Here is a 23,595-nt window from a genome sequence, read left to right on the forward strand (position 1 = left end):
ACCAGCCTTGCATTTCAGGGATGAATCCCACCTGGTCATGTTGGATAATACTTTTAATATACTGTTGGATCCTATTTGCTAGGAACTTGTTGAGAATTTTGGTATCCATACTCATCAGGTATATTGGACTCTAATTCTCCTTTTTGATGGGGTCTTTTCCTGGTTTTGGGCTCAAGATAATGCTGGGCTCATAGAATGAGTTTGGTAGTTTCTAATGATTTATTTCTATTTCCTTGGTGTTAGTTGTGACCTCTCCCCTTCATTCATAATTTTATTAATTTGAGTCCTTTCTCTTTTCTTGTTGATAAGCCTGGCCAATGGTTTATCGATCTTATTAATTTTTTCAAAGAACCAGCTTCTAATTTTGTTGCTCTGCTCCACTGTATTTCTGGTTTTTAATTCATTGATCTCTGCACTAATCTTAATTAATTCTCTTCTCGTGCATGATTTAGGCCTCCTTTGCTGTTCCATCTCCAGTTGTTTAAGGTGCAAATATAGAAACTGTATTCTCTATCTTTCTATTTTTTTTGAATGAGGCTTGGATGCCGATGTATTTTCCCCTTAGGACCGCCTTTGCAGTATCACATAGGTTTGGATCAATGTGTTTTCATTCTCATTGGTTTCCATAAATGTTTAAGTTCTTCCTTGATTTCCTGGTTGACCCAAATATTCTTAAGCAGGATGGTCTTTAGCTTCCAAGTGTTTGAATTTCTCCAAAGTTTTTTCTTGTGATTGAATTCCAGTTTCAAAGCATTGTGGTCTGATAATATGCAGAGAATAATCTTAGTCTTTTGGTATCAGTTGAGACCTGATTTGTAACTTAGTACATAGTCCATTCTGGAGAAAGTTCCATGATCGTTCAAGAAGAATGAGTATTCTCTTGTTATAAGGTGGAATGTTCTGTACATATCTATGAGGTCTATCAGGTCCAATATGTCATTCAAAGCTCTTGTTTCTTTGTTGATTTTCTGCTTAGATGATCTGTCTATTGCTGAGAGTGGACTGTTGAGGTCCCCTATTATTAATGTATTATTACCAATATGTCCTTTGTTTTGGTAAACAGTTGCCTGATGCAGTTTGGTGCTCCCCTGTTGGGGAATATATATTTATAATTGTTAGATCCTCTTGTTGGATAGACCCTTTAAGAATGATATAGTGTCCTTCTGTATCTCTAAGTACAGTCTTTAGCTTAAAATCTAATTTGTCTGATATGTGAATTTCTACCCCCAGTTTCTTTTGAGGTCCGTTGTTACGAAAAATATTTCTCCATCCCTTCACTTTCAGTCTGGATGTATCTTCATGTTCAAAATGAGTCTCTTGTAGACAGCATATTGGTGGGTCATGTCTTTTTTCCCAATCTGCAACCTTGTGGCATTTTATGGGAGCATTTAGGCCATTCACATTGAGAGTGATGATTGAAAGATATGATTTTAATGTCATCATGTTACCTGTGAAGTCCTTGTTTCTATAGATTGTCTCTGTAAATTTCTGTTCTGTATCACTCTTGTCTCTGCATCCTTTCTGAAAGACAGCCTTGCTGGATACAGTATCCTTGGGTGCATGTTCTTCTCATTTAGTACCCTGAATATATCTTGTCATCCCTTTCTGGCTTGCCAGGTCTCTGTTGACAGGTCTGATGTTATTCTGATATTCCTCCCTCTCTATGTAAGAGACCGCTTCCCCCTCACCACTTTCAAGATTGTATCCTTGGATTTAAGATTTGCAAATTGTGCTATTATATGTTGTGGTGTTAGTCTGTTCTCATTGATCTTGGGAGGAATCCTCTCTGCCTCTTGGACATGAATGCTTGTTTCCTTCTCCAGATTAGGCAAGTTCTCAGCTATGATTTGCCAAAATATATCTTCTAGACATCCTCTTTCTCCACCCCCTAGGGTATCCCAAAAATTGTGATATTGGAATGTTTCATTGAGTCACTAATCTCTCAGTTTGAGACCTTGGCTTCTAATTTGTTTTTCCCATGCCACCTCTTTTCCTTCTTTTCTATCCTCTTATCCTTTAACTCCCTAATTCTTTCTTCTGCCTTGTTTACCCTGGCAGTCAAAGCATCCAGTTTAGACCACATTTCACTCATAGCATATTTAATGCTATAATTAGGTTTCATTTCTGCCCTTAGAGATTGTATATTGCCATTAATATTTTTCTCAAGCCTAGATATTGCCTTGATAACTGTTACTCTGAAGTCTATATTTGACATCTTGGTTACATCCATATCCATTAGTTCTGTGGCAGAGGCCACAGTCTCTGATTCTTTCATTTGTTGGTGGTTCCCTCTCTTAGTCATTCTGTTGAAGGATGATTGAGGGAATGTGCAGAGTCCAAATTATTGAGCACAACCCACACAAGATGCTCCTGTTTTATAGGGACCTTAGGGTTGTGGGCCTCTTCCAGCCTATCTTCAGGGCGAGGGGCCTGCTGTGCTGTTACTCAGGCAACCCTGTTTGGGCAGAGTTACCCTGGCCCCTGTAGGGGGAGAGTGGCTCAGTGAAAACCAGTTTTTCGGGCTTTTGTTCTCTGGTGGCTCAGTGTCTGTTCCGAGAGTCAGAGCAGAAGTGATCACATCTAACCTCTGTCTCAGAACAGAGAGATCTCAGTCTGCTCTTCACTGAGCTCTCCAGGGCACACTGACTCAGTTTCTGTCTGTGCTGCTAAAAACCCACAGTGTCCTGGGTTGTGCACCCCACAACTGCTCTCACAGCCCTTGCTGCCATGGCCAGGCATATCTCTGCCCTTTGTCCTTCTAAAACCACTAACCACCCCCAGTTCACGTGCATTCCCCTGTAGCTCCAGGTTTCAATCTAGGAGGGGCAGTCTTAAATTCCTTTCCTCACCACTACTGGTCTTGGAGTCTGTGCCTGGTCCCCAGCATGGGAGGCTTTTGCCTTCCCAGTGTAAGAGCATGGAAGCTCCCCCTTCCATTTATCCTCCAATATCTGTCTGCAGAATCACTGTCTCCCACTTCATACTTCGAGTCCAACTGCTGGAGATGTTCTCTTTTTAGAGATCCAGATATATCTTCTTACATCTCAGGCTGATTTCATGGGTGTTTAGAATGGTCTGGCAGATATCCAGCTCAATTCAGGGGACTAGTTGAAATAGGGTCACCTACTCCTCCATCATCTTTAAAACTCTCCCATGACAGGCATTTCTTAATGAAATAAAATAAATTAGAAGATATTATATCATGTTTCAACATTATACAAGTTTGTGAAGTCTCAATTTTTTTAAACCTATCTATGCATGTGTATATTGTATAGCGGATTTGTGTAAATACATTTTGTAGTAGTGGTTTAAAATATATTTTGTTAATGTGGGTCATATTTAAAAATTGCCCTATAAAGGAGTAGTGAGAGGGAAAACTTAGCAGCCAGGGGAAGCAAGCGACAGCCAAGAAATCTGGAGTACCAAACTTTGAAAACTGGGTTCTTGTCCTAACTTTTCTAATATAATTTAATGTGAAGTTAATGATCATGGTAATGTTGCTAATAATAACAATGAGTAACATTTATTGGTCAATAACTGTATTCTAAAAACTGTTCTAAGACTTTACAATACACTAATTTTTTTTAAAGATTTTATTTATTTATTTATTTGACAGAGAGAGAGAGACAGCCAGTGAGAGAGGGAACACAAGCAGGAGGAGTGGGAGAGGAAGAAGCAGGCTCCCAGTGGAGCAGGGAGCCCAGTGCAGGACTCAATCCCAGGACTCTGGGATCATGCCCTGAGCCGAAGGCAGACGCTTAACAACTGAGCAACCCAGACGCCCTACAATACACTATTTTATTTATTCCTCCCAATAGCCATAGAATGTACACATGATTTTTATCCCCATTTTACAGATTAGGAAATTGAAACATAGAAATCATTCATTCACCATAAGTTGTGTACAAGAAACAATAATAAGCACTGAAGAAGAAAACATGAATAAGATATAAGCTATCATTTCAAGGAGTTAACTGTGTATTAGAGGGACACACATGTGAACAAATAATTGTAATGAAATATGGTATATTATAAACAAGAATTTCATAAAAATCACAGTGAGCAGTACAGAGAGGAGGGCAACATGCTTAGGATTTAAGAAAGACTTCATAAAGTGGGTGATATGAGTCTTGAAGGATGGGTAGATATTTTGTAAATAAATAAAAATAGGTAAGATAAATTTATTCATCTATGGATAGACCCAGAAGAGGTCTGGAAAAAGAATGTGTCTAGGGATTTCTGTTGATACATGGTAAATCTGCAACTTCTTGCCCCATCCTAGCTCTATGCATTGTGGTCTAATCAAATTTGCATGCTTTTTCACTTTTAAGCTCTTGCATGAGCAAAAACTGATATAGCCTCTAGCCTGTTTTGCACTCTTACTGGTTTTGTGATATTGAATAAATCATTAAATTATCTGAGTCTCAGTTTCTTCCTGTGGAACAGAAGTTTTAATATATGCAGAATAAAGGTAATCAGAGAACTATGAACCATGTGATAAAGCTTAACAAAAAGCAAGACCATGATCCTGTAAGTGATATTTGTAATTATATGTAGGTGAAAGAAGGGCTGATCTTGGATAGGAGTACATGAGAGTAAATATAGGAAGCTTTAGAAACTGTCTGGATTGCCTTCCTTTAGTTGAGGTGAGAAAGCAAGACAAAATTAAAACAGTGACAAGGAGTGATGTTATGGAAGATGGCAGAGTAGAAAGTAACAGAAATCTGTCTCTCCATTGAGACAACAGTTGGACTGGCATAATTTGTCTAAAACTACTATTTTGAAACTCTGGAGTCTATTTAAATATTTGAAGCTTCCAGGGAAAACTTGACTGGTAAACTGTGGTTAATAATGGTCATTTTTAGCCCTCAGTATGGTAATGGTTGCCACTTCCCCACTTAGCTTGTGGCAAGCAGCTGTGAGGATAGTGACACATAGTTCTGGTATGTTTTGTCAGAGGCAGGGTAGGCAGTAAGGACTGTGTCTTCCAAATATTGGGGCTCTGTGTTCTGATTAGGGGTTACTAATTCTGATCCATAAGATGCAGGCACAGAAGCTGGCTGCCATTATTTAAGCCCACCAGACTAAAATACCTTTCAAGGGATTTAAAGAAGCTGTCCTGGGTTTTTTTTGTTTTTGTTTTTGTTTTTGATATTCAAAAACAACCACATATGTGAGGGGTGGGTTTGGAAATCCCTGGGAAAGATGCAGGCTCACAAAAGACATGAGAAGGTGTTATATTTTCACCTCAGGGTGATCCTCAGTACAGTGACACACAACAACAGCAGCAGCAGCAGCAAAAACAAGAACAACAAAGTAATAAAAAAAAAAAAAACTGGCGGAAGGGGAGAATCTGATTTCCAAGGTAAAATACATCATAAGATGTAAATGACCAGTTTTCAACGACAACAACAACAAAAAATCACTGGGCGTACAAAGAAAAGGATGGTTCATTCAAGTAAAATAAGTACACTGACAGAAAATATACATGAGGAAGCCAAGACATTGGAGTTACAGGACAAAATTTTAAAACAACTGACTAAAGGTGCTCTAACAGCTAAAGTAGGACATGGACAAAGAGAAACAATGTATAAAAATGAAAATATCAATGGAGATAAAGGCACAATAAAAAAATAAAGAAATTTTGGAGCTGCAAAGTAAAATAATTAAAATGAAAATTACCTTAGAGGAGCACAAAAAGACATTTAAAGAAACAGAAAAAAGAATCAGTGAACTTGAAGGTGGCTCAATTGAAATCACTGAGTCTGAGATACAAAGATTTAAAAAAAAAAGTTACCTAAGTAACCTGTGGCACACCATCAAGTGGACCAATGTACACATTGTGAAATACCAGAAGAGAAAGATAAAGGGCAGAAATAAAATGAGTAAAAGTTAGAATTTGTTGTATGCTTGAATCTGCAAATCAAAGAAGCTGAATAAACTTCAAATAGGATAATGCAAATAAACCCAGATGTAGAAATGTTATAATTAAATTTCAAAAGACAAACACAGAGACTCAAAAGGAGAACATGAGAACTCATTATTTACAAGTCATTCTCAATAAAATTATGAATGGCTCTGTCATCAGAAACCTCTGGGAAACAAACTAAGGGTTTTAGAAAGGAGGGGGTGGGGGGATGGGCTAGCCCAGTGATGGGTATTAAGGAGGGCACGTATTGCATGGAGCACTAGTTGTTATACACAAACAATGAATCATGGCGCACTACATCAAAAACTAATTATGTACTGTATGATGACTAATATATCATAATAATGATAAAAAAGAGAATTACAGACCAATATCCCTGATGAATGTGGATGCAAAAATTCTCACAAAAATACTAGACAATAGGATCCAACAGTACATTAAAAGGATTATTTACCATGACCAAGTGGAATTTATTCCTGGGCTACAAGTGTCATCCAATATCCACAAATCAATTAATGTGATACACTACATAAATAAAAGAAAGGAGAGGAAACATAGGATCTTCTCAATAGATGGAGAAAAAGCTTTGACAAAGTACAGTATCCTTTCTTGATTAAAACTTTCCACAGTGTAAGAATAGAGGGAACATACCTCAATATCATGAAAGCCATATGCAAAAATCTCACAGTGATTATCATTCCTAATGGGGAAAAACTGAGATCCTTTCCCTTAAGGTCAGGAACATGGCAGGTATCTCCACTATTACCACTGCTGTTCTGCATAGTACTAGAAGTCCTAGCCTCAGCAATCAGACAACAAAAAGAAATAAAAGGCATCCTAATCAACAAAGAAGAAGTCAAACTCTCACTCTTTGCAGATGACATGATACTTTATGTGGAAAATCTAAAAGATTCCACCCCAAAATTGCTAGAACTCATGCAGGAATTAAGCAAAGTGGCAGAATATAAAACCAATGCAGAGAAATCAGTTGCATTTCTATACACTAACAATGAGCTAGAAGAAAAAGAAATTAAGTGTCAATCCCATTTACACTTGCACCTAAAATCATACGATACCTACGAACAAACCTAACCAAGGAGGCAAAGTATCTGTACTTAGAAAACTATAGAACATTCATGAAAGAAATTGAGGAACACAAAAAGAATTGGAAAACTTCCCATGCTCATGGATTGAAAGAACAAGTATTGTTAAAATATTTATGCTATCTAATGCAATCTCCGCATACAATGTAATTCTTGTCAAAATACCATCAACTTTTTTTATAGAGCTGGAACAAATAATTCTAAAATTTTTAGGGAATCAGAAAGGACCCCGAATAGCAAAGGAATGTTGAAAATGAAAACAAAAACTGGTGGCATCTCAATTCCAGGCTTCAAGATCTATTATGAAGCTATAATCATCAAGAAGGTATGGTACTGGCACAAAAACAGACACATAGATCAATGGAACAGAATAGAGAACCTGGAAATGGACCCTCAACTCTATGGTCAAGTAATCTCTGACAAAGCAGGAAAGAATATCTAAAGGGAAAAAAAAAAGACAGTTTCTTCAACAAATGGTGTTGAGAATATTGGAGGGCCACATGCGGGAGAATGAAACTGGACCATTTCCTTACACCATACACAAAAATAGACTCAAAATGGATGAAAGACCTGCATGTGAGACAGGAATCCATCAAAATCCTAGAGGAGAATGCAGGCAAGAATCTCTGTGACCTTGGCCACAGCAACTTCTTGCTCAACATGTCTCCAAAGGCAAGGAAACAAAACAAAAATGAACTATTGGGACTTCATCAAGATAAAAATCTTTTGCACAGCAAAGGAAATAGACAACGAAACCAAAAGAGAACTGACAGAATGAGAGAAATATTTGCAAATGGCATATTAGATAAAGGACTACTATCCAAAGTGTATAAAGAAACAAGAGCATTGAATGCCATACTCGACGAGTTGGACCTCATAGGTATAGATAGAACACTACACCCCAGAACCAAAGAATACACATTCTATTCTAATGCCCATGGAACATTCTCAAGAATAAACCATGTTCTGGGTCACAAAACAGGTCTCAACCGATACCAAAAGACTGAAATTATTCCCTGCATATTCTCAGACCACAACGCTCTGAAATTGGAACTCAACCACAAGGAAAAATTTTGAAGAAACTCAAACACTTGGAGACTAAGAACCATCTGCTCAGGAATGACTCGATAAACCAGGAAATCAAAAATCAATTTAAATAATTTATGGAGACCAATGAGAATGAAAACACAATGGTCCAAAACCTGTGGGATACTGCAAAGGCTGCCCTAAGAGGGAAATACATAGCCATCCAAGCCTCACTCAAAAGGATAGAAAAATCTAAAATGCAGTTTTTATATTCTCACCTCAAGAAGCTGGAACAGCAACAAAGGGACAGGCCTAATCCACGCACAAAGAAGAAGTTGACCAAGATTAGAGCAGAACTCAATGAATTAGAAATCAGGAATACAGTAGAGCAGATCAACAGAACTAGAAAATGGTTCTTTGAGAGAATCAATAAAATTGCCAGACCACTGGCAAGACTTATCCAAAAGACTAGAGAAAAGACCCAAATTAATAAAATTATGAATAAAAAAGGAGGGGTCAAAACCAACACCATTGAAATTGGTAGGATTATTAGAAACTTTTATCAACAGCTTTATGCCAATAAATTAAGCAATCTGGAAGAGATGGAGGCCTTCCTGGAAACCTATAAACTACCAAGACTGAAACAGGAAGAAATTGATTTTTTAAACAGGCCAATTAATTATGAAGAGATTGAGTCAGTGATAAACAACCTTCCAAAAAACAAAACTCCAGGCCCAGATGGATTTCCTGTGGAATTCTACCAAACATTCAAAGAAAAAATAATACCTATTCTCCTAGAGCTATTTCAAAAAATAGAAACAGAAGGAAAGCTACCAAACTCATTCTATGAGGCCAATTTTACTTTGATCCCCAAACCAGGCGAAGACCCCATAGAAAAGGAGAATTACAGACCGATATCCCTAATGAATATGGATGCCAAAATTCTCAACAAGATCCTGGGTAATAGAATCCAACAGTACATTAAAAGGATTATCCATCATGACCAAGTGGGATTCATCCCTGGGATGGAAGCGTGGTTCAACATTCGCAAATTGATCAATGTGATACATCATATCAACAAGAAAAGACTCAGGAACCATATGATCCTCTCAATTGATGCAGAAAAAGCATTTGACAAAATACAGCATCCTTTCCTGATTAAAACCCTTCAGAGCGTAGGGATAAGGGCATATTTGTCAATCTCATAAAAACCATCTATGAAAAGCCTACAGCAAATATCATTCTCAATGAGGAAAAGCTGGAAGCCTTTCTCTTAAGATCAGGAAAAAGACAAGGATGCCCACTCTCGCCACTATTATCCAAAATAGTACTAGAAGTCCTTGCAACAACAATCAGACAACAAAAAGTGATAAAAGTTATCCAAATCGGCAAAGAAGTGGTCAAAATGTCTCTCTTCGCAGATGACGTGAAACTCCATATGGAAAACCCAAGAGAATCCATGCCCAAACTATTAGAAGTTATAGAGCAATTCAGTAATGTGGCGGGATACAAAATCAATGCTCAGAAGTCAGTTGCATTTCTATACACAAATAAGGAGACTGAAGAAAGAGAAATTAGGGAATCCATCCCATTTACAATAGCACCAAAAACCATGCGTTACCTTGGAATTAACNCAATAGCACCCAAAAACCATACGTTACCTTGGAATTATCTTAACCAGAGACGTAACGGATCTATATTCTAGAAGCTATAAATCACCCTTGAAAGACATTGAGGAAGACACAAAAAGATGGAAAAATATTCCATGCTCATGGATCGGAAGAATTAACATAGCTATAATGTCCATGTTACCCAGAGCAATCTACACTTTCAATGCTATCCCGATCAAAATACTGATGACATTTTTCAAAGCACTGGAACAAATAGTCCTTAAATTTGTATGGAACCAGAAAAGGCCCCAAATCGCCAAGGAACCGTTGAAAAGGAAAAACAAAGCTGGGGGCATCACAATGCCAGTTTTCGAGCTGCACTAAAAAGCTGTGATCACAAAGACAGCATGGTACTGGCAAAAAAATTAAACATAGACCAATGGAACAGAATAGATAACCCAGAAATGAACCCTCGGCTCTTTGGGCAACTAATCTTTGATACAGCAGGAAGAAACATCCAGTAGAAAAAAGACAGTCTCGTCAATAACTCGTGATAGGAAAATTGGACAGCTACATGCAAAAGAATGAAACTTGACCATTCCCTCACACCATACACAAAAATAAACTCCAAATAGACAAAAGACCTCGATGTGAGACAGGAATCCATCAAAATCCCACAGGAGAACATAGGCATCAACCTCTATGACATCAGCCAAAGCAACCTTTTTCATGAAACATCTCCAAAGGCAAGAGAAACAAAAGATAAAATGAACTTGTGGGACTTCATCAAGATAAAAACCTTCTGCATAGCCAAGGAAACATTCAAAAAAACTAAGAGGCAGCCCACGGAATGGAAGAATATATTTGCAAATGATAATACAGATAAAAAAACTGGTATCCAAGTTCTACAAAAAAATTCTCAAACTCAATATGCGAGAAACAAAAAACCAAATCATGAAATGGGCAGAAGATATGAACAGACACTTTTCCAATGATGACATACAAATGGCTAACAGACACATGAAAAAATGTTCTAAATCATTGGCATCAGGGAAATTCAAATCAAAGCCACACTAGGATACCACCTTATGCCAGTTAGAATGGGAAAAACTGACAAGGCAAAAAACAACAAATGCTGGAGAGGATGTGGAGAAAAGGGGATCCCTCCTACATTGTTGGTGGGAATGCAAGTTGGTACAGCCACTCTGAAAAACAGTGTGGAAGTCCCTTAAAAAGTTAAAAATTGAGTGACCCTATGACCCAGCCATTTCACTACTGGGTATTTACCCCAAAAATACAGATGGAGTGAAGAGAAGGGACATATGCACCCCAGTGTTCATAGCAGCATTATCCACAATAGCTAAATTGTGGAAGGAACCGAGCTGCCCTTCAACAGATGCCTGGATTAAGAAGTTGTGGTCCATATATACAATGGAATATTACTCAGCTATCAGAAAGAACGAGTTCTCAACATTTGCTGCAACATTGATGGCACTGGAGGAGATAATGCTAAGTGAAAGAAGTCAAGCAGAGAAAGACAATTATCATATGATTTCTCTCATCTATGGAACATAAGAACTAGGAGGATCGGTAGGGGAAGAAAGGGATAAAGAAAGGGGGGGTAATCAGAAGGGGGAATGAAGCATGAGAGACTATGGACTCTGAGAAACAAACTGAGGGCTTCAGAGGGGAAGGGGTGGGGGAATGCGATAGACTGGTGATGGGTAGTAAGGAGGGCACATTTTGCTTGGTGCACAGGGTGTTATACGCAACTAATGAATCATGGAACTTTACAACAGAAACCAGGGATTACTGTATGGTGACTAACATAATAAAATTAAAAAAATTAAAAAAATAAATAAATAAAATAAGTGAAAATAAATATATTTATAAATAAAAAAAAGAGCTTATCAAACTCAACACCCAAAGAACAAATCATCCAGTCAAGAAATGGGCAGAAGACCTGAACAGACATTTCTTCAAAGATCTACAAATGGCCAACAGACATGTGAAAAAATGCTCATCATCCCTTGGCATCAGGGAAATACAAATCAAAACCACAATGAGATACCAACTCACACCATTTAGAATGGCTAAAATAAACAAGTCAGTAAATGTCAGATGTTGTTGGGGTCGCAGAGAGTGGGAACGCTCTTACACTGTTGGTAGGAATGCAAGCTGGTACAGCTACTCTGTAAAGTAGTATGGAGGTTCCTAAAAAGTTGAAAATAGAGCAACTCTACAATGCAGAAATTGCACTACTGGTATTTATTCTAAATATACAAATGTAGTGATCTGAAGGGGCACCTGCACCCAATTGTTTATAGCAGCAATGTCCACAATAGCCAAACTATGGAAAGATCACAGATGTCCTTCGGTAGATGAATGGATAAAGAAGATGTGATATATATATATCACATCTTCTTTATCCATATATATATACATATATATATATCACATCTTCTTTATCCATCTATATATATATATATATATATATATATATATATATATACAATGAAAAGCTATATGGTATATGACTAAGATTAGAGTCCAGCTTAACAGACACAAAAGTTTAGCTTATCAAACTGCTTTCCTACTGGTTGTATTCTATTTTATTATGTAATTTAATTCCATACTTTGAGGAAAATAAAATCTGAAAGCTTCAAAATCCAAAGATCCAATACTCAGCAAACTTACATGCCATGTCCAAATTCAGACAACATATGAGAAGAAAAAAAATAATCACTGAAAACACAGAAGACATCCAAGCTTCTATTACGTTTGTATTGACAGTTACTTCTGTCATTGAACCATCATTACCTTTATGCCATAACTATGCAAAATTTCCTAATCATTTTAATAATAATTCAGCAACATTTCACATATACACATCCTTTTTTTGAAAAATAATTACATTCATATGTTTTTTCTCACAATTTTCTGCCACCCCCTTAAAAAGCTGAATTTTTGTGGGTATTTCAGGTGGCTAAGTACATTGTGTGTGTCCCTGGTATTTTCTTTGCAATTAAGCTTTAGTTAAAAAACTGTACCTTTTTAATGAGGCCTTTACTGGCTAGGTTGGAAGTGATTGTCTTCTCTGCAGAATTCACATAGAACTGATCTTTCTTATTTAACATCTACTGTTTTACAACTGAATTCATTCTTGACATAGCTTTTGATTTCTTCAAATTATAAGTTCCTAGAGGGAAAATGTAAGTGCCTTTCTCATATCTGTATGCTTCATACACTGTTCCATATAGTTTCATGAAAAAGGCAGCATAGACATCAGTTGGTAGGCAAAAGTATGGAACTGAAAGTTTGGGAGGAAAATTTGGGTTTGAATTCTGGTCTCAAGGTTTACTAATACTGCAACATTTAGCAAGTTGCAGCCTCTTTCAAGCTATTTTCCTAATGATGATGTCTACCTGAAAAGAGTTATAAATTTTAAAAGTGATGATGTATGTACATAACACCTAGTAAATGATAACTTTTTATCTTTAAAGGATGTGTGAAACTTCTGGCTAAAAATGGAAAAGACATTTTCATAACACTTTCCTCTTTGAAACCCATTGAATAAAATAAAAACAAACTGGAAAAGAAAGACAACAACATCACTCCACCTTCAGTGAAATAAGGGAATTGATAAAAGCTCAAGCCATAAATTATAAATTACCTAACACATGTCAGGAAATCTATGCTCAAACAAAGTAGCATTCTGAGTACTGACACAGTCATTTATTCATTTATTCATTTATTCAAAACTATGTATTGAGTAGCTACTTTACACCAGGCACTATGATAGACACTGAGAATATAGATGAGCAAAAAACCTGATCCTGTTGTTGCCATTTAGAATCATGCCTTTTTGGACCTTGAAGAGGAAAGACAAGTGTTTCCCAACTTATATATTATCATCTTGAAAGGGATGTATGAATATTTTTTATTTGAGTAATTGAATTTAAAGATATGGGTAGGACACAGTAGATACAGAATATTTGCACTGAAACTGCAAAGGTATTGGATGAAAGCAAAAGAAAATAAGCATTAAGAGACCATGCACTATAAGAGAAATTGCCCAGAGAAATGCAAGAAATTTGACAAACAATTCCTCAAAACCTGAAAGAAATTATAGATATCATAGTCACCCTAAAATTAGCCCCCAAAAGGGACCTAAAAGATTATCAGAACATAGAAGAGGAATAAAAGTAAACCGGCAGAGAACAAGAAAAAGAAAAGCAAAGAAATTAAAGGAACAAAAACTATGACTGAAAATACAAGAATATAGTGGATTGGTTTAAGGATGTTTTATATTTGGAAAGGGTTCCCAAACCACAATAACTCACCCGCCCCGACACTAGATGGTTCAAGTGGTTTTGATCTGCCTGGAGAAAAGAGATATGTGATGGCAGAAAAGTGAGAATAATCAAAGGAAACCAGGTTTTGCTATCAGTCTCTTTTTAGCTCTTTTCCTGGGTGTAAACAGAATCAAATGAGCTGATAGTACTGTCTGCCCTAAGTGTCTAACTAGTTTCTTAAGGAACCTATAATGTTGTCTTAGCTTTGAGATTTCCACAGATGCTCCCCCCAAAAGTGTTTGCAGTGGGTGGAATTTATGAATGGAGAAGTTGCCGATGTATTTTCATTTTTGCAAGTCTTTACCATTCAATTCTTAAAATTATACTAATCTATATGAATTTAAACATAGTTTATTAATTCAAGTTAATATAATACAAATTGGGCCCTCATCACATTTTACTGAAATCTACTTACTGCACCTTTTTATTTCCAAAAAAATGGTGAGCTCCCCAGGCAATCCTACTGTTTAAAAATTCAAATTCTTGGTTTTCAATAACCTTAGCACTGTCCTTTTGTGACCTCATCCCCTGCCTGCTTCTTCTGATGTTTCCATTCACCCTCCTAGTCACAAGGGGAATTAGCAATAGATAAAGAGAGGTGTATTAGATCATTTGCACCTAAATGCTTCTTTCCTCTATATGTAATCAGAACTAAAAAGAGCTGAAAGGAAAATAACAAGTGGACATCTGTGAGAACACTTTCGTGTGAAATATGTATGCTAAGATGTGTCTATTCATGGGCTTTACGAGACCTTTTTTTTTCCCCCCCAATAAGGAGATTCTTTTCTCCAAAAAGAGAAAATAACTCTTTATTGGTATTCTTATACTCTTGGAGTATCTGAGGTCACAACCTGATCTGGCAAGGTAAGTTAGTTCTGGAGAAGTATTTAGTATAAAGGGTGAGAAATACAGACAAACCACCATTGGCATTAAAGATAGAAACTTTTTATTCCACAAAACACTTTTCCCTTAATATCTAATATCACAAATGCTTTAAACTATTGGATATTGTATTGCATAATATAATGTATTAAATGTTTTAAAGACATATATGATTTCATTGAATCCTAACTAAAATACAATTTAATAAATATGAAATTGTGCTATTACACAGACAGTAAATATATATATGTATATATGTAATATACTGATACATAAACAGTAAATATTATATATATAATATATGTATTATATTATATATAATATATATATAATTATATATATATATAACAGTTGGTCCTAACATTTCTTCTGCAGATAGAGCTGTGTTTACTTAAGAAAATTCCTTGATAGATTTTGTGGTAGAAAACTAAACCCTAGAGAAAAGGTTAGAAAAAAATAAGCATTTTTTTCTTTAAAAAATTGACAATATTTTGAGGGCAGGCCATAAGAGAGGGAAGAAGTCAGTGATGACAGAGTTGAGACTAGGCAATAAGATCTGAGTCCAACAGGGGCGTCTGGGTGGCTCAGATGGTCAAGCATCTGCTTTCAGTTCAGGTCATGGTCTCCAGGTCCTGGGATTGAGCCCCATGTCAGGCTCCCAGGACTCTACTTCTCCCTCTCCCTCTCCCCCTGCTTGTGCTCTCTCTGTCTTTCTCTCTCTCTCTCTCTCTCTCAAATGAATAAATAAAAACTTAAAAAAAAAAGATCAGAGCCTGACACTGAGAGAAAAATAAAATGTCCAGTAAGGAATGTCTTCAATTCAATTTTAAGTTGCTTGCTACACTTCAGTGAATATTCTCCTCCTTTACTTTAGAAAGCATAGGAATTGCAGTACAGAGTAGCATGGGGCCACATTGCACAGAGGAGTGACAACACACTTCAAACAGTGAGATGATTTGAAAAAAGAACAAATTCAGTTAAAGAAGGAATGCAGAAGCAGGGCTGACTAAGAGAAAATTAAAAAACATGAAAGTACCTGGAACTAAGGGGAAAATGATGGAATCCCTGAATGAAGATTTGAGTAAATACTATTTAAATTCAGTGGAAATGTTGACCACAGCTGTTACAAATACATATGAGGAAATTTACACTTAATGAGTTTAATCTAAACTTACACCAGGAGTAATTGTTGGTACTCATATCAGGTCTGTCTGATTTCATATCTCATTCTTCTTGCAAGGTACCAGAATCTTCCACATAATAGAGTTAGTAAATACACATCTTAAAAAGCCCTGTGGGGAACACTTGGGTGGCTCTGTTGGTTAAGCATCTGCCTTTGGCTTAGGCCATGATCCCAGGGTCCTGGGATTAAGTCCCTCATCTGGTTCCTTGCTTAGTAGGAAGCCTGCTTCTCCCTCTGCCTGACCCTCCCCCTGCTTGTGCACACTCTCTCTCTAACAAACAAACAAACAAACAAACAAATACAATCTTAAAAAAAAGTGCCTGGGTACCTCAGTCAGTTAAGCATCTGCCCTCAGCTCAGGTCATGATCCCAGGACTCTGGGATCAAGTTTGACATTGGGTTCCCTGGTCTGTGGAGAGTCTGCTTCTCCCTCTACCCTTCCCCCCACTTGTCCTCTCTCTCTCTCAATGTCTCTCTCTTTCAAATAAGTAAATAAAATCTTAAAAAAAAAGCCTTGTGGGTCCTTATACATTTCCTAGTTTGTTGTTTAAGATTTGATCATAAAATACCAAAACATAGTGAAAAAATTGACAGAAAATTTAATGGTCATTAAAATTAAAATAACTTAGAAACAAAAGAATTTAAAAGTAAGCTGAGATCACTATGATTATGTCAGACAAAACAGACTTTAAGACAAAGATTGCAATAATAGACAAAAAAAATCAGTACATACTGATAAAGGGGACAATCTAAAAAGAGGATATAACATTTGTAAATATTTACACACCCAACAGGGGCACCTAAATATATAAAACAAATATTAACAGACCTAAAGAGAGAAAGAAAATATAGCAAAACAATAATAGTAGGGGACTTTAATATCCCACTTTTATCAACACATAGATCATTCAGACAGAAAATCAATAAAAACATTGGCTTTAAGCAATATATTAGACCAGATGGACTTAGTAGACAAACACACAGCATTCCAACCTAAAGCAACAAAATGCACATTCTTCTCAAATGAACATGGAACATTCTCCAGGAGATATCATATATAAGGCCACAAAACAAATCTTAATAAGTTTAAGAACACTGAAATCATATAAGTATCTTTTCTGATCATAGCAGTATGGATATAGAAATCAATTATAAGAAGAAAATTGAAAAAAAAATATGTGGAGATTAAGCAACATGCTATTGAACTACCAAAAGTTCAAGCAAGAAATCAAAAGAGAAATTTAAAAAATATATATTTTGAGATAAATAAAAATGGGAAAAAACCATACCAAAAGTTATGGAATACAACAAAGGAAGTTCTAAGACAACAGTTCATAGCAATAAAAGCCAACATTAAGAAAAAAGAAAGGTCTCCTATAAAAAAAATATATACCTCAAGGAACTAGAAAAATAACAAACTAAGCCCAGAATTAGTAGAAGGAAGGGAATAACAAAGAGCAGAAATAAATGAATCAGGGGCACCTGAGTGGCTCATTCAGTTGGGTGTTCAATTGTTGATTTCAGCTCAGGTCATGTGATCAAGCCCTGCATTGGGCTCCATGCTACGCATGGAACATGCTTCAAATTCTCTGTCCCCCTCCCTCTGCCCCTCCCCTGCTCACGCCCCTCTCTCTCCCTAAAAAAAAAAGGGGGGGGGGAAGAAAGGGAAAGAAAGAAAGAAAAAGAAAAAGAGAAAGGAAGAGAAAAAGAGAGAAAGAAATGAATTGGAGATTAAAAGACAATTAAAAAGATCAATAAAACTAAAAGCTGGTTTTGGGGAACTATAACCAAATTAGAAAAACATTTAGGTATTCTAAGAGAAAAAGAAAATTTAAATAAATAAAATTAAAAAAAATGAGAGGAGACATTACAACTGATGCCATAGAAAAACAAAGGATCATATGAGACTACTATGAACAATTATATGCCAGAAGAAATGGATAAATTCCTAGATACATACAATCTAATGACTAAATCATGAATAAATAGGAAATTTGAATAGACCAATTACTAGTAAGGAGATGGAATTAGTAAACAAAAATCTCCCACCAACAAGAAAAAAATATTTAAGTACAAGATGGCTTCACTGGTGAATTCTACTATTTATTTATTTATTTATGCATTTATTTATTTATTTATTTATTTAAAGACTATTTGAGAGAGAGAGAGAGAGAGAGTGCATGAGCAGGAGGGGCAGAGGGAGAGGGAAAGAGAATCTCAAGCAGACTCTATGCTGAGCTTGGAGCCTGATGCATGGCTCCATCTCATGACCCAGAGTTCATGACCTGAGCCTAAACCAAGAGTCAGACACATAACTGACTGCACCACCTAAGTGCCCGTCTACCACACATTTAAAGAAGAAATAATACTAATTTTCAAACTATTCGAATAAATCAAAGAGCACTTCCAAACTCATTTTACAAGGCCAGTATTACCCTGATACCAAAACAAGACAAGAATACCACAAGAAAAAAAATACAGGTCAATATGCTTGATGAACACAGAGGCAAAAACCATTAATGAAATATTAGCAAACAAAATTCAGTTATACATTAAAAGGATCATATATCATGATCAAGCGGATATAGTCAGGTATTCAAGGATGGTTCAACATCAACAAATCAATCAATGTGATGCACCACATGAACAAAGTAAAAAATAAAACTCATATTATCTCAATAAGTGTCAAAGTATTTGACAAAATTCAACATCCATTGATGATTAAAACTCTCAACAAAATATGTATAGATGAAACATTTCAACATAATAAAGACTATATATGACAAGCCCATGAAAACATCATACTCAATGATGAAATTCTGAAACCTATTCTCTAAGATCAGGAAGAAGATAAGGATGCCCACTCTCCCCACTTTTATTCAACATAATTTTGGAAGTCCTAGCCAGAGCAATTATGCAAGACAGAAATAAAAGTCTTCTGAATTGTGAAGGAAGAAATAAAACTGTCAGTATTTGCAGATGGCATGATATCATATATAGAAAAAAACCCTAAAGACTCCACCAAAATCTATTAGAACTAACAAATTCAGTAAAGTTGAAGGATGTATAATCAATTAACAAAAAATCAGTTGTGTTTCTATATTCTAACAGCAAGCTATCACAAAGAGAGATTAAGAAAACAATCTCATTAGTAATTACATCAAAAATGATAACATAGTTAGGAATAAATTTAACCTAGAAGGTGAAACATCTTTACATATAAAACTAAAAGACATTGATGAAAAAAAAATGAAGATACAAATAGATGAAAAGATATTTCATGCTCATGGGTTAAAATAAATAATATTCTTAAAATGTCCATACCACACAAAGCCATCTATAGATACAATAAATTTGCTATGAAAATCCAATGGTATTATTCACAGAAATAGAATAAATAATCCCAAAATGTGTGTGAAAGCACAAAATACCCTGAATAATAAAAGTAATCTAGAGAAGGAAGAACAAAACAGGAGGCATCAAGCTCCTTGATTTTAAACAATATTACAAATCTATAGTAATAAAAACAGTATGACACTGGCATAAAAACAGACACATAGATTTAATAGAATGCCCAGAAATAAACCCACATATATATGCCCAATCAATTTAAAATAAAGGAACGAAGGAGCAAAGAAAATACAAGGGGGGAAGACCAGTATCTTAATAAACTGAACAGCCACATGCAAAAGAATAAAATAGGGTCACTCTACAACATACACAAAAATTAACTCAAAATGGATGAAAGGCTTGAATGTAAGGCCTGAAACCACGAACTTTCTAAAAGAAAACATAGGTGGTAAGCCTTTTGACATCAGTCTTGGTGATGCTGTTTTGGATTGACACCAAAAGTGAAGGCCACAAAAGCAAAAATCAACAACTGGGACTACATCAAACTAAAAACTTCTATATAGCAATGGAAACAATCAGAAAAAGGAAAAGGCAACTTACCAAATGGGAGAAAGTATTTGCAAATCTCATATTAAAACTCATCAGCAAAATAAACAAACAAACGAACATCCAATTAAATAATGGATGGAAGATCTGAACAGGCATTCTTCCAAAGAATACATACAGACAGCCAACAGGTACATGAAAAAATGCTCAAAATTACTATTTACATTGAAAGTATAAATCAGAAACATAATGAGATATCATCTCACACCTGTTAACAATATCTATTACTGAAGACAAGAGATAACAATGGTAGGCAAGGATATGGAGAAAAGGGAACACTTGAACACTATTGGTGGGAATGCTAATTGGTGCCACTCTGGACAACAGCATGAAATTTCCTCAAAAATTTAAGAATAAAACTACCATATGGTACAGCAATTCCATTTCTGAATTGTATCCAAAGTAAAAGAAGTTACTAACTCAAAAGGATANTATATATATATATATATATATGAACCTTAGAGGAGAGAAAGCTTAATATCGAGATGTAGGAAGACTTTGAACTCACCTCACCCAGGGTAACACCAAATCTGCTCCTACATATGGAGGAACTCCTCCTGAAGAACCAGTGGCTGACTGAACAGCTTGTGCACAACAAAAGATGGGGGCCACATAGAGAATGGCAGGAGAGACAGAGACATGGTTACCATGGGAACCCTAAACCAGGGCTACAAATTGCAGCTTGCAGCATGGGAAGGGATAGTATTGAGGGACTGGGAGCAAATTCCTTGACCCTGGAGCATAGAGAATAAGCCATGGTTCAAAAGGGCAACTATTATTGAAAGGAAATAAACCCTCTACAAAATGGCAGGGGTCCTGTGGGAATGCTAACTGAGATTGGAGGGGTGGCAAAACTATTGTTCATGTTTCCCCTCCACCGTGATAGTGCAGACTGGAGCAGGATATAGATACCCTAGCCAGTCTGCTTCTTCACTGAACCCAGAGCCCCTAAGCCATACCAGGCCTAGCAAAACTGGGACACATAAGAAAGAGCAGTGGTTTAAAGGAACATCTAAAATATGAAGGAACTAGTCCTAGAGCATCTTCCAAATATCAGAGGAGCTGCTGGAATGTTGTCCAGATCAGAGGGGCTGGAAAACACCATTATTTATATTCCTTTCTACCTTGATAGCACATAGAGGAGCAGGGAATGGGGGTCTGAGCCATGTAGCTGCCACAGTGAATCTTAGACCCACAGCTCATGTCATCCCCAACAATCCACTCAAGGTGACCCCCCCACCTGCACCTCTATGAGCTTTGTCCAGCCAACCAAGGCTGTCGTATTGTGGTGCATACCAGGACACAGCCAGACAAACCCACTATATCTCCATCCATCTCACCAAGTTGACACAACACAAAAACCTCAGGACACCCTAGACTTGGACGTACTTTTTCTTTTTTTACTTTTTTTTTACATAAAAGTTCTTAGTTTATTAAGTCTCCCTTGAAAAATCTATACAAATCACAACATATAGTCACTGCAGAATTTTACTCCTTCTGTGGTCCAGTCTCTGGCTCACTTTTTGCCAGCACCAACATTGGCTTTTGCAGTCCCCCTGAATTTCTTCATTCTGTCTTTGAATTCCTTTCACTATTTTCTTGAGGTATTTTTCTTCTCATAGGGGCCATGTCTTGCAAGTCTATGTTTGGATTCAGTTTTCTTTGCATAATCTAAGGAATTATAGATCATGCCAAAGACAGTTGTCTTGCCACCACCAAAATGGGTTTTGAATCCAAATACAAAGATGACATGTGGTCTGGCCTTGTACATTTTAGCTAGTTTTCCCCAAATTTCTGTCTTAGGTACTGTTGTCTTTTCGGGGTGAAGAACATCAATGATCATTTTTTTCCACTGAAGTAGTGGGTTGGTCATGAACTTGCCTGTCTGGATAGTTACTGTGTTGTTTATGATGGTGGCTGAGCTTCAAGCAGCCAATAAGAAAAAGAGTTGCAAACACTTTAGCTCTGGATGATCCACAAGGGCACCCAATGTGTGGAACACCACAGGACATCCTAACTCACACCTACTGCAGCTCCAGCTATTATGCCAAGGCATCCCCTGTATAGATCTCTGAGATTCCTGGCTCACACCATCTTCATATGCAGGCATCCCAGTAGGGTGCTCCCTGTACAGAGCACATTGGGACCACCTGCCTTATGACTGCTTCAACTCCTGCCATCCCACCAGTGATGCCCCTAAACAGAGTGCATAGGGAGCCCCTGGCTTATGCTCACTTCTGCTCCAGCCATCCCACAATAGTGTGCCCTGTACAAGGTGCCCTGGGTACAATTAGACCATTCCTGCTTCAATTCAGGCTGTCCCACCAACATGACACCTGCAAAGGGGGTCCCAGAACCACTATGGCTGAAGGCTGCTTTGGTTTCAGTCACTTCACAAGAGTGACCCTTGTGTGAGGGAACCTGGGATCCCCTGGTCTATGCCTGTTTTAATGTCACCTATTCCACCAGGGGAGCCCTGGTGAAGACTGCTCTGGTACACCCAGCTCACACCCACTAAAGATACAGCCAGCCAAAGCCACCAGGCATATTCAGGCTACACAGGGGGCTACAGAGGGGCCATTGCAACATAAGACCATTCCTTCAAAGCTAGAAGAAATAGCTCTTTGACTTAATTCATAGAAACAAATACAGAAACTCAATCAAAATGAGGACATGAGGAATATGTTCCAAACAAATGACCAAGAAAAAACATCAGAAACATAACTAAATAAAATGGAGATAAGCAATGTATTTGATAAATAGTTGAAAGTAATGGTAGTAAAGATAGTCACCAGACTTGAGAGAGGAGTGGATGAGCTCAGTGAGAACTACAACAAAGAGGTAGAAAATATATTAAACAAGAATAAATAAACTGACAAAACAAATTCCTCAGCTAAAAGGAAAGAAGAAGTCACATCAAAGAAGTTAAGAAATTCACAGACATGTTTTAGGGGAGAAACAAAATGCAAGTGTTGCAGAGGGGAGAGAGCCTTGGTCACAGAGAAGGGTGCGAGAGAGAGAGAGAGAGAGAGAAGGGTCACAGAGAAGGGGAATGCACAAGGAAAATATTTCCCTAATCCATTGGCTTGGGAAACAAGTGGAGCTGATTTAATGATTTATGCAAGCATCAGAGCTTAAAGCCTGGAGTTTTAAAGGTCAGTGGGCTTGGCGGGATAGAGCCCTGAGAGCACTGCTTTGCTCCTGGAAAGAAGGTAGGCAAAGAACCTAAGGGAAAACTGCATGAAAACAGTGATTTGAAGACTGCCTGAGGCACACTGGGGGTAGAGGCTTATCCCCTCTTTTTGGAGCATATCCCTGAGAGGCAGCACTCATGGAGACCCCTCTCTGGGGGCAAAGGAGCTGACCAGCAAATTTTCCTATTTCCCCTCAGTATAAACAAAAAGCCACCTGCAGAAAGCAGGTTAGTAAAGACACTGGCTGCCTAACATACCAAGTCCCACACCCCTCTGCTCTGACAGGACTTCCCTTCTCAGCCAAGCTTGCCTCAGTCCCAGCCCAGTGAACTCCTCCCCCAGAAGAGTAGAACAAA

The 23,595-nt window shown here is 37.1% G+C and overlaps 2 pseudogenes; both read right to left on the reverse strand.

The window, feature by feature from the left end:
- Positions 1-20,802, reverse strand: part of LOC100469460 — a 156,631-nt pseudogene extending 135,829 nt beyond the window's left edge.
- Positions 20,803-21,561: 759 nt separating this feature from the next.
- Positions 21,562-23,595, reverse strand: part of LOC109488493 — a 197,265-nt pseudogene continuing 195,231 nt past the window's right edge.

Source organism: Ailuropoda melanoleuca, chromosome X (genome assembly GCF_002007445.2).
Source record: "Ailuropoda melanoleuca isolate Jingjing chromosome X, ASM200744v2, whole genome shotgun sequence".
Taxonomy (NCBI): Eukaryota; Metazoa; Chordata; class Mammalia; order Carnivora; family Ursidae; genus Ailuropoda; species Ailuropoda melanoleuca.